This window comes from Dipodomys merriami, unplaced genomic scaffold (genome assembly GCF_024711535.1).
Source record: "Dipodomys merriami isolate MVZ:Mamm:240054 unplaced genomic scaffold, mDipMer1.0.p SCAF_127, whole genome shotgun sequence".
In the NCBI taxonomy this organism is placed as follows: Eukaryota; Metazoa; Chordata; class Mammalia; order Rodentia; family Heteromyidae; genus Dipodomys; species Dipodomys merriami.
In genome coordinates this window covers 1,640,581-1,652,923 of record NW_027202571.1, presented here as the reverse complement: position 1 = coordinate 1,652,923, position 12,343 = coordinate 1,640,581, and positions in this window count along the sequence as shown.

Below are 12,343 nucleotides of genomic sequence, written 5' to 3'. Positions count from 1 at the left end.
CACCCTCACCCTAAACCTAATCCTAACCGTAAAAATAAACCTAAACCTAACCCAAACCCTCTCACTAAACCTTACACTCAAACTAAACTAACAATACCGCTCACGCTAACCCTCAACCTCACCCTAAACCTAACCCTCACCCTAACCCTAACCCTCACCCTCACCCTCATCTTAGCCCTCACCCTAACCCTAATCCTAACACTAATCCTCACCATAACCCTAACCCTCTCCTTCACACTAACCCTCACCCTCACCCTAACCCTCACCCTCACCCTAACCCTAACACTAACCCTAACCCTCCCTTTCACCCAACCCTCACAATAAACCTAACCATCACCCTAACCCTTAACCTAACGCTCACCCTCACCCTCACCCTCAGCCTAAACCTAACCCTCACACTAATCCTCACCCTAAACCTTACCCTAACCCTCAAACTCACCCTAACACTCACACTAACCCTTACCCTCACCCTAACCCTAAACCTAATCTTAAACCTCTCCATCACACTAAATCTAACCCTCATATTAACAGTAATCCTACCCCTCACCCTAACACTCATCCTAACATTAACCCTAAACCTAAACCTAACCCTCACCCTCACTCTTAACCTAACGCCAACCCTCAACGTAACATAATCCCTCACCCTCACTCTCACCCTCAGTCTGAGCCTCACCATAACCCTAATCCTAATCCTAACTCTCACTTTAATCCTAACCCTAACCCTCACCCTCACCCTCACCCCAGCTCTAACCCTTATGCAAACCTAACCCTAAACATCACCCTAACTCTAACCCTAACCGAACCCCAACCCTAACCCTCACACTCACCCTAACCCTGACCCTAACCCTAACACTCACCCTCCTCCTAATCCTAATCCTAACCCTAAACCTCACCCTAAACATCACCCGAAACCTAGAACTATCTCTAAACGTCACCCTCACCCTAAACCACTCCTACTACTAACCCTAAACCTATCCTAACTCTAACCCTAACCCTCACACTAATCCTGACCCAAACCCTAACCCTAACCTTAAACTTCACCCTAACCCTCACCCTAACCCTAAACCTAACCCTCACCCTCACCCTAACCCTAACACTAACCCTCACCCTCACTCCAACCCTCACCGTCAACCTAAATCTCATCTTAACCCTAACCCTCAACCACACCCTAAACCTCACCCTCACCGGAACACTCACATTAGCCCTAAACCACACCCTCACTCTAAACATCACTCTAACTCTAAACCTAACCCTCATCCTAAACCTAACCCTCACCATAACCCTTACCCTGACCCTAATCCTAACCCTAAACCTCACCCTAACCCTAACCCTAAACCTTAACCTCACACTAATCCTAAACCTAAACTTCACCCTAACCCTAACACTAACCCTTAACCTCACCTTAACCCTAATCCTCACCGTAGCCCTAACCCTCCCCCTAAACCTTACCCTCATGCTAACCTTAACCCCAAACCTAAGCCTAACCCTCACACAAACCCTCACCCTCACCCTAACCCTAACCCTGACCCTAAGGCTAACTCTAACCCTCACCCTCACCCTCACCCTAAACCTCTCCCTAAACCTTACACTAACCATAACCCTAAACTAACCCTAACCAAAACCCTCACACTAATCCTAACCCTAACTCTAACCCTAACGCTAACCGTTACCCTCACCCTAACCCTAAGCCCAACCCTAACCCTAACCCTAACACTAACACTAACTCTAACCCTAAACCTAAACCTAACCCTAAACAAAACTCTAATCCTCACACTAATCCTAAACCTCACCCTAACCCTTAACCTAACCCTAACATTCACCCTAACCCTCACCCTCACCCTCAACCTCACCCTCACCCTCAGCCTAACCCTTTCCCTAACCCTAATCCTAACCGTAATGCTCACCCTCACCCTAACCCTAACCCTAACCCTAACCCTCACCTTCACGCTCACCCTCAGCGTAACCCTCAGCCTCACCATCACTATCACCCTAACTGTAACACTAACCATAACACTCACCCTAAACCTAACCCTCACCCTAACCCTAACCCTAAACTTCACCCTCAACCTCACCCTCACCATAACATTAACCCTCACCCTAACCCTAAGGCTAACTCTAACCCTCACCCTCACCCTAAAACGCTCCCTAAACCTTACACTCACCCTAACCCTAAACCTAAACATAACCCTCACACTAATCCTAACCCTAATCCTAACCCTAAATTTCAACCTAACCCTAAACCTAACTGTAACTCTCAACCTCACCCTAACCCTCACCGTCAACCTAACCCTCACCCTCACTGTCAACCTATCCCTTACCCTCACCCTCATACTCACCCTAACCCTAACCCTAAAACTCACCTTCAGCCTAAGACTCACACTAAACCTAACCCTCACCCTAACCCTAACCCTAAACTTCATCTTCACCCTAACCCTAATGCTCCCCCTTACCCTAAACCTCACTCTAACCCTTACCCTCACACTAACCCTAACACTTACCCCCACCCACACACTCATCCTAACCCTTAACCTCACCTTAATCCTCACCCTAACTCTAACCCTAACCATAACCCTCACTCTCACCCTAACCCTAACCCTGACCCTCATCCTCACCTTAACCCTCACCCTTACCCTCAACCTAACCCTAACCCTAACCCTCACCCTCACCCTTACCCTCAACCTAATTCTTACCCTAACCCTAACGCTAAACCTAACACTCACCCTAACCCTAATCCTCACCCTAAACCTTATCCTCAGCCTAAACCTAACCTTAACCCTAATCCTAACCCTCACACTAACCTTAACCCTCACCATATCCCTAACTCTATCCCTCACACTAACCCTCACCCTAGCCATCACAATCACCGTAAACTTTACCCTCACCCTAACCTTAACCCTAACCCTAATCCTAAATCCAACCCTCTCCCTCACACTAACACTAACCCTAACCCTCACCCTCAACCTCACCCTCAACCTGTCCCTAACCCTAACCCTCACACTAACCCTAACCCAGACCTTAAGCCTAACCCTAACCCTCACCCTAACCCTCACCCTAACCCTAACCCTAACACTCACCCTAACCCTCACATCAACACACATGCTAACCCTAAACCTCAAACTCACTCTACCCTCATCCTAACCCTTACCGTCACCTTAACCCTATCCCTAAACATAACCCTCACACTAAACCTAACCCTCACTCTGACCCTAACCCTACCCCTCACACTAACCCTAACCCTAACCCTAATCCGCATCCTCAACCTAACCCTTACCATCACCCTAACCCTCACCCTAAAATTAACCCTAACTTTAACCCAAACCTTAACCTTAAACATCACCCTAACCCTTACCCTAAACCTAACCCTCACCCTCATCCTAATCCTCAACCTAACAATTACAGTCATCCTAACCCTAAGGCTAACCCTAACCCTCACCCTCACCTTAACTGTTACCCTCACTCTAAACTTAACCCTAAACCTAAAACTACCCCTCACCCTAACCCTCATCCTAACCCTAACCGTAACAATAATCCCCACCCTGACCCTAACCCTTACCCTAACCCTAACCCTAACCCTCACCCTCAACCTAGCACTCACCGTCACCCTAACCCTCACACTAACCTAACCTTCTGCGACAACCTCAGCCTCACCTTCACCCTCACCCTCAGCCTAAATCTCACACAGACCCCAGCCCTCAGACGAACACTAACCCTAACCCTAACCCTAACCCTCAACCTAACCCTAACCCTAACCCTATCCCTAATCCTCACCCTCACCCTAACCCTCACCCAAACCCTAGGCCTCAGCCTAACCCCAAACCTAACCCTAACACTAACACTAATCATCAACCTAACCCTCAACCTCACCCTAACCTTAAACCTAATCCAAACACTCATCCTAACACTCAACCAAACCCTAATCATAACACTAACCCTAACCCTCACCCTAACACTAAACTTTAGCCTAACCCTAACCCTCACCCTCATCCTAACCCTCACCGTTACACTTACACTCAGGGTAACCCTAATCCTAACTTGAACCCTAACACTAACCCTACCCCTCACACTAACTCTAACCCTACCCCTCACCCTAACCCACATCCTAAATCTAACGCTAACCCTAACACTCACCATAACCATAATCCTGACCATAACCCTCACCCTCACACTCACCTTCACCCTCACCTTAAACCTAAGTCTCAGCCTCAATCTCAACCTAACCCTAAACCTAACCCTAACCCTCACCCTAATGGTAACCCTGAGCCTGAACCTAACCATAACCCACACCCTAACCCTCACACTCACCCTCACCCTAACCCTCACCCTCACCCTAGCCCTCACGCTAATCCTAACTCTAACCCTAACACTCACCTAAAACCTAACTCTAACACTAAACCTAAGCCTTACCCACAAACTCAACGTCACCCTAACATTCACCCTAACCCTAACCCTCAACCACACCCTAACCCTCACCCTCACCCGAACCATCATCCTAAATATAACTCTAACCCTGACCCACACGCTAACCCTAACCCTCACCCTCATGCTCAGCCTAACCCAAACACTAATCCTAACCCTAAGCCTCACCCTCAGCCTCACCCTAACCCTAAACCTAAATCTAACACTCACCCTAAACATAACCCTCACCCTAAACCTAAACGTGACCCTCACCCTAAAACTAAACGTGACCCTCACCCTAACCCTAACCCTAACCCTAACCCTCATCCTCACCCTCACCCTTTCCCTTACCCTCACGGTAACCCTAATGCTAAACCTAACCCTATCCCTCACAATAACACTAAGGCTCACACTAAACCTAACCCTACCCCTCACCCTAACCCTCAAACTAAACCTAACACTAACCCTAACCCTCACCCTAACCCTAACCCGCACCCTCACCCTCACCCTCACCTCAAGCTCACCCTCACCCTAACCCGAAACCTAGCCCTCACCCTAACACTCAACCTAAACCTAACACTAACCCTAACTCTCACGCTAACTCTAAACCTCACCCTCATGCTCAGCCTAACTCTAACCCAAAAACTAATCCCAAACCTAAGCCTCCCCCTCAACCTCACCCTAACCCAAACCCTAATCCTAACCCTAAGCCTCACACTCCGCCTCACCCTAACTCTAAAACTAACCCTAACCCTCACCCTAACCCTAACCCTCACCCTAAACCTAACCATGACCCTCACCTTAACCATAACCCTTACCCTAAACCTAACCCTAACATTAACCCTAACCCTCACCCTAAACTAACCCTAACCTTAAACCTAACCCTCATGCTAATCCTCACCGTAACCCTAACCCTAACCCTAACCCTCCCACTCATCCTACCCCTCAACCTAATCCTTAGACTTATCCTCACCCTAACCCTCACAATAAACCTACCCTCAACCTAATCCAAACACTAAACCTCACCCTCACCCTCACGCTCACCCACACCCTAACCCTAACCCTAACCCTCACCTTAACCCTGATCCTAACCCTAAGCCTAAACCTAACACTCACCATAATCCTAACCCTAATCCTAACACTCAACTTGACCCTCAGCCTAACACTAATACTAAACCTAACCATCACCTTAACCCTAACCTTACCCCTTCGCCATCACTCTAACCCTCCCTCTCAACCTAAACCTCACCTTTACCCTAACCCTCACCCACAACCCAACCCTCACTCAAACCCTCACCCTATCCCTAACTATAACCCTAAACCTAAACCTCACCCTGACCCTCACCCTCACCCTAACCCTAACCCTAACTCTACCCTAACCATAAACCAGAACCTAACCCTAACCCTAAACATCACCCTCACCCTCACCCTAACCCTAACCCTAACCCTAAGCCTCATCCTAACCCTCACCTTCAACCTAGCCCTCACCCTTACCTTAAACCTAACCCTAACATTAACCCTAACCCTCACCCTAACCCTAACACTAACCCTAACCCTCACCCTCAACCTAACCCTCACCCTAAACCTTAACCTCAACCTAATCCTCACACAAACCCTAATCCTAAACCTCATCCTCACCCTAACCCTCACCTCCACTCGAAACCTCACCTCACGGTAACCCACAACATCACCCAAAAAATCACCCTAACCCTAACCCTCACCCTAACCCTAACCCTAACCCTCTCCCTAAGGCTAACCCTCCCTCTAACCTTCAAACTCACCCTAATCCTCACCCTAAACATAACGCTAACACTTACCTAACCCAAACTCTCACCCTCAACCTCAAACTCACCCTCACCCTCAGACTATCCCTAACCCTAAAACTAATCCTAACCCTAAACTTCACCCTGACCCTCATCCTCAGCCTAACCCTAACCCTAACCCTCACCCTAAACCTCACACTCACCTTAACCCTTACCTAACCCTAACCATAAACCTAAACCTATCCCAAACACTATCCCTAACTCTCACCCTAACCCTCACCCTAACCCTAATCCTAACCTTAAACATCACCCTAACCCTAACACTCACATCATCCTAACCCTCAACCTAAAACTTACACTCACCCTAACTCTAACTCTAAACCTAACCCACACCCTCACCTTAACCCTAACTCTAACTCTCACCCTAACCTTAACCCTCACCCTAAAGCTAAACCTAACCCAAACCCTCACCCTAACCCTAAACCTAAACCTAAACCTCACCCTCACCCTAACCTTCACCCTAACTCTTACCTCACCCTAACCCTCACCCTCATCCTACCCCTCACCCTAAACCTAACTCTAACCTTAACCCTCACCCTAACCCTAAACCTCACCCTAACCCTCACCCTCATCCTAACCCTCAATCTAATCCTTACCCTCATCCTAACAGTAACTCTCAAACTAAACCTAAATCTACCCTTCATCTTAAACCTCATCTTAACATTAAGCCTAATCCTAACACTCACCCTAACCCTAACCCTAACCCTAACACTCACCCTGACAATCAGCCTAACCCTAACCTTAACCCGAATCAGAACCCTATTCCTCCCCCTCAAACTCACCCTAATTCTCACCCTAACCCTAACCCTAACTATACCCCTCACCCTAACACTCATCCTAACCCTAAACCAAACCCTATCCCTCACCCTCACCTTCACCGTAATCCTAACTCTCATCCTAACCCTAACACTCAACCTAACCCTAACCCTCACTATCACCCACAACCTCACTCTAAACCTCACCCTAACCCTCAACCTAACCGTAACTCTAATCCTAACCCTAAACCTCACCCTAAACTTCACCCTAATCCTTACCCACACTCTAACCCTAACTCTAACCATCACACTAATCCTAACCCTCACCTTAACCCCAACGATACCCCTCATCCTAACACTAATACGAAAACTATCCATCACCCTAAACCTACACTTAACCCTCGCCCTCACTCTAACCATCCCCGTCAAACTAACCCTCACCTTTTCCCTAACCCTCACCCACAACCCAAACCTCACACTCACCCAAACCCTCACCCTCACCCTAACCCTAACCCTAACACTCACACTAACCCTAACCCAGAACCTAAGCCCAACCCTAACCCTCACCCTCACCCTAACACTAACCCTAAGCCTCACCCTAACCCCCACATTAACACTCATGCTAACCCTGCACCTCAATCTCACTCTACCCTCATCCTAAACCTTACCGTCAACCTAACCCTATCCCTAACCATAACCCTCACACTAAACCTAACCCTTACTCTGACCCTAACCCTACCCCTCACACTAACCCTAACCCTAACCCTAATCCTCATCCTCAACCTAACCCTTACCCTCACCCTAACCCTAACACTAACCTTATCCCTAACCCTCACACTAACCCTAATCCTCACACTAACACTAACCCTACCCCTCACACTAACCCTCATCCTAAACCTAACCCTAACCCTCACCCTCACCCTAACCCTAACCCTAACACTCACCCTAACCCTAAACCTCACCCTCACTCTCACCCTCAACCTAACCCTAACCCTACCCCTCACCCTAAACCTCATCCTAACCCTAACCCTAACACTAACACTCACACTAATGCTAAACCTAATCCTAAAGCTCACCCTCACCCTCACTATCAACCGAACACTAAACCTCACCCTAACACTCACCCTAGCCTAACCCTCACCTGCACCCTAAACCTCACCCTCATCCTAACACTCACCCTAAACATAGTCCGCAGTCTAACACAAAACCTAACCCTAACACTAACCCTAAACCTCTCCCCTACCCTCACCCTCACCCTAAGCTTAAGCCTAACCCAAAAACTCACCCTAACAGTCAACCAAATCCTAACCCTAACAATAACCCTAACCCTCACCCTAACACTAACCTTTAACCTAACCCTAAGCCTCACTCTACCCTAACCATAACCTGAAACCTAACCAGAACCCTACCCCTCACCCTAACCCTAACTCAAACCCTAAATCTCACCCTCAACATAAACCTCAACCTTACACTTACCCTCACGGTAACCCTAACCCTAACTCTAACCCTCACACTAACCCTACCCCTCACACTAACCCTAACCCTACCCCTCACCCTAACCCTCATCCTAAACCTAACGCTAATCCTAACACTCAACCTAACCCTAATCCTGTCCCTAACCCTCACACTCACACTAACCTTCACCCTCATCTTAAACCTCAGCCTCAGCCTCAACCTCAACCTTACCCTAAACGAAACCCTAACCCTCATCCTAACGGTAACCCTGAGCCTAACCCTAACCCTAACCCATACCCTAACCCTCACACTCACACTCACACTCACCCTAACCCTCATCCTCAACCTAGCCCTCACCCTAATTCTATCTCTAACCCTTACACTGACCCAAACCCTAACTCGAACACTAAATTTAAACCTAACCCTCAAACTCAACGTCACACTAACACTCACCCAAAACCTAACCCTCAACCACACCCTAACCGGAACCCTCACCTGAACCCTCATCCTAAACCTAACCCTAACCATAACCCTCACGCTAATCCTAACCGTCACCCTCATGCTCAGCCTAACACGAAGCCAAACTCTAATCGAACCCTAAGCCTCACCCTCACCCTCACCCTAACCCAAACACTAATCCTAACCCTAAGCCTAACCCTCAGGCTCACCCTAAACCTAACCTAACTCTAACCCTCGACCTAACCATAACCCTCACCCTAAAACTAACTGTGACCCTCACCCTAACCCTAAACCTAACCCTTACCCTAAACCTAACCCTAACATTAACCCTAACCCTCATCCTAAACCTAAACCTAACCTTAACCCTAACCCTCACCCAAACCCTAACCCTAAAGCTAACACTCCCCCTCCTCCTAACCCTCAAACTAATCCTCACCCTCGCCCTAACCCTAACTCTAACTCTCACCCTAACCCTAACCCTCACCCTAACCCTAACCCTTACCCTCACTCTCACCCTAAATCTAAACCTCACCCTAACCCTCAACCTAACTCTTACTCCAACAGTAACCCTAAACCTCACACTAAACCTTACCCTCACTCTAACCCTAACCCTCACACCAATCCTAACCTTCACCCTAACCCTAAATATACCCCTCACCCTAACACTCACCCTACCACTAATACGAAACCTAACCATCACCCTAACCCTAACCTTAACTCTCACCCTCACTCTAAGCCTCCCTGTCAATCTAACCCTCACCTTTACCCTTACCCTCACCCACAACCCAACCCTCACCCTCACCCAAACCCTCACTCTATCCCTAACCCTGACCCTAACCCTAACCCACACCCTCAACCTCACCTTCACCATAACCCTAAAATTAACCCTCATCCTAACCCTAACCCAGACCCTGACCCTATCCCTAACCCTCACCCTCACACTCACCCTAACACTTACCCTATCCCGAAGCCTAATTCGAACCCTCAACATCACCCTAACCCTAACCCTCACCCTCAAACTCACCCAAACCCTCACCCTCACCCTATCCCTCACCCTAATCCTAACTCTAACCCTAACACTCACCCAAAACCTAACAATAACACTAACACTAAACCTAACCCTCAGGCTCATTTGCACTCTAACACACACCCTAACCCTAACCCTACTCACACCATAACCCTCACCCTCACCCTCAACTGAACCCTAAACCTCTCGCTCACATTAAACATCACCTAAAGCTAACCCGCACACTAACCCTAACCCTAACCCTCACGCTATAGCTAACCCTCATCCTCACCCTAACCATAAGCCTAAGCCTAACCCTAACACACACCCTCACTCTACCCCTCACCTTATCAGTAAACCCCAACCTCACACTCACCCTAACCCTAAAACTAACCCTAACCCTCACCCTACCCTAACCAAAACCCTAACCCTAATCATCACCCTACCCCACACGCTAACCCTTAACCTAACCCTAATCCGCACTCTCAACTTAACCCTAAACCTAACCCTAACCCTCATCCTCACCCTAACACTCACCCTCAACCCAACCTTATCCCTAACCCTCACCCTCATCCTAAACCTCACACTTTCCCTTACCCTCACGGTAACCCTAATGCTAACCCTAACCCTATCCCTCACAATAACCCTAAGGATCACAGTAAACCTAACCCTACCCCTCACCCTAACTCTCAACCTAAACCTAACACTAAATCTAACCCTCACCCTAACCCTCACACTCATCCTCAACTTCACCTTCACCCTAACCCTAAACCTAGCCCTCACCCTAACACTCAACCTAAACCTAACCCTAACCCTAAATCTCACGCTAACCCTAAACCTCGCCCTCATGCTCAGCCTAACCTTAACCCAAAACCTAATCCCAACCCTAAGCCTCCCCCTCAACCTCACCCTAACCCAAACCCTAATCCTAACCCTAAGCTTCAGCCTCAGCATCACCCTAAACCTAAAACTAACCCTAACCCTCACCCTAAACCTAACCCTCACCATAAACCTAACCATGACCCTCACCCTAACCCTAACCCTTACCCTAAACCTAACCCTAACATTAACCCTAATCCTCACCCTAAACTAACCCTAACCTTAAACCTAACCCTCATGCTAAGCCTCACCTTAACCCTAACCCTAACCCTAACTCTCCCCCTCACCCTACCACTCAACCTAATCCTTACCCTTATCCTCAAACTAACCCTCACAATAAACCTAACCCTCACCCTAATCCTAACACTAACCCTCACCCTCACCCTAAAGCTCACCCTCAGCCTAAACCTAACCCTCATCCTTACCTTCATCTTAACCCTAACCCTAACCCTAAACCTCCCCCTCCCCCTAACCCTCAACCTAAACCTTACCCTCATCCTCACCCTAGCCCTCACCCTAACCCGAACACTAACCCTCACCCTCACCGTAACCCTAACTCTAACTCTCACCCTAACCGTAACCCTCACCCTAACCCTAACCCTACCCCTCACCTTAACCCTTATCCTAACCCTAAGCCTAAACCTAACACTCAACCTTACTGTAACCCTATCCCTAACACTCAACCTGACCCTCAGCCTAACACTAATACGAACCCTAACCATCACACTAGCCCTAACCTTAACCCTCGCCATAACTCTAACCCTCCCCGTCAACCTAACCCTCACCTTTACAATAACCCTAAACCACAACCCAACCCTCACCCAAACCCTCACCATATCACTAACTCTAACCCTAAACCTAACCCTCACCCTCACCCTCACCCTCACACTAACCCTAACCCTAACCCTTCTCTAACCCTAACCCAGACCCTAATCCTAACCCTAACCATCACCCTCACCCTCACCCTAACCCTAACCCTAACCCTAACCCTAAGCCTAATCCTAACCCTCACCTTCAACCTAGCCCGCACCCTAACACTAATCCTAACCCTAATCCTCACCCTAACCCTATACTTCACCCTAACCATAACCCTCACCCTAACCCTAACACTTACCCTAAACATAACCCTAACATTAACCCAAACTATCACCCTAAACGTAACCTTTAATTTAAACCTAAACCTCACCCATCCCTCACCCTAATGCTAACCCTAAACCTAACCCTCCCCCTCACCCTAACCCTGAACTTAACCCTTACTCTCATCCTCACCCTATAACACTCACAAGAAACCTAACCCTCACCCTAACCCTAACACTAACATTCACCCTCAACCTCATGCTCACCCTCATCCTAACCCTAACCCTAACACTAATCCAAACACTAACCCTCATCCTCACACCCACCCTCACCCTCACCTTAAACCTCATCCTGAGCCTAAACCTCACCCTAACCCTAACCCTCACCTTAAACCTCATCCTCAGCCTAAACCTCACCCTAACCCTAACCCTAACCTAACCCTCACCCTCACCGTAACCCTGACCCTAACCCCTAACCTAACCCAACCCCTAAAC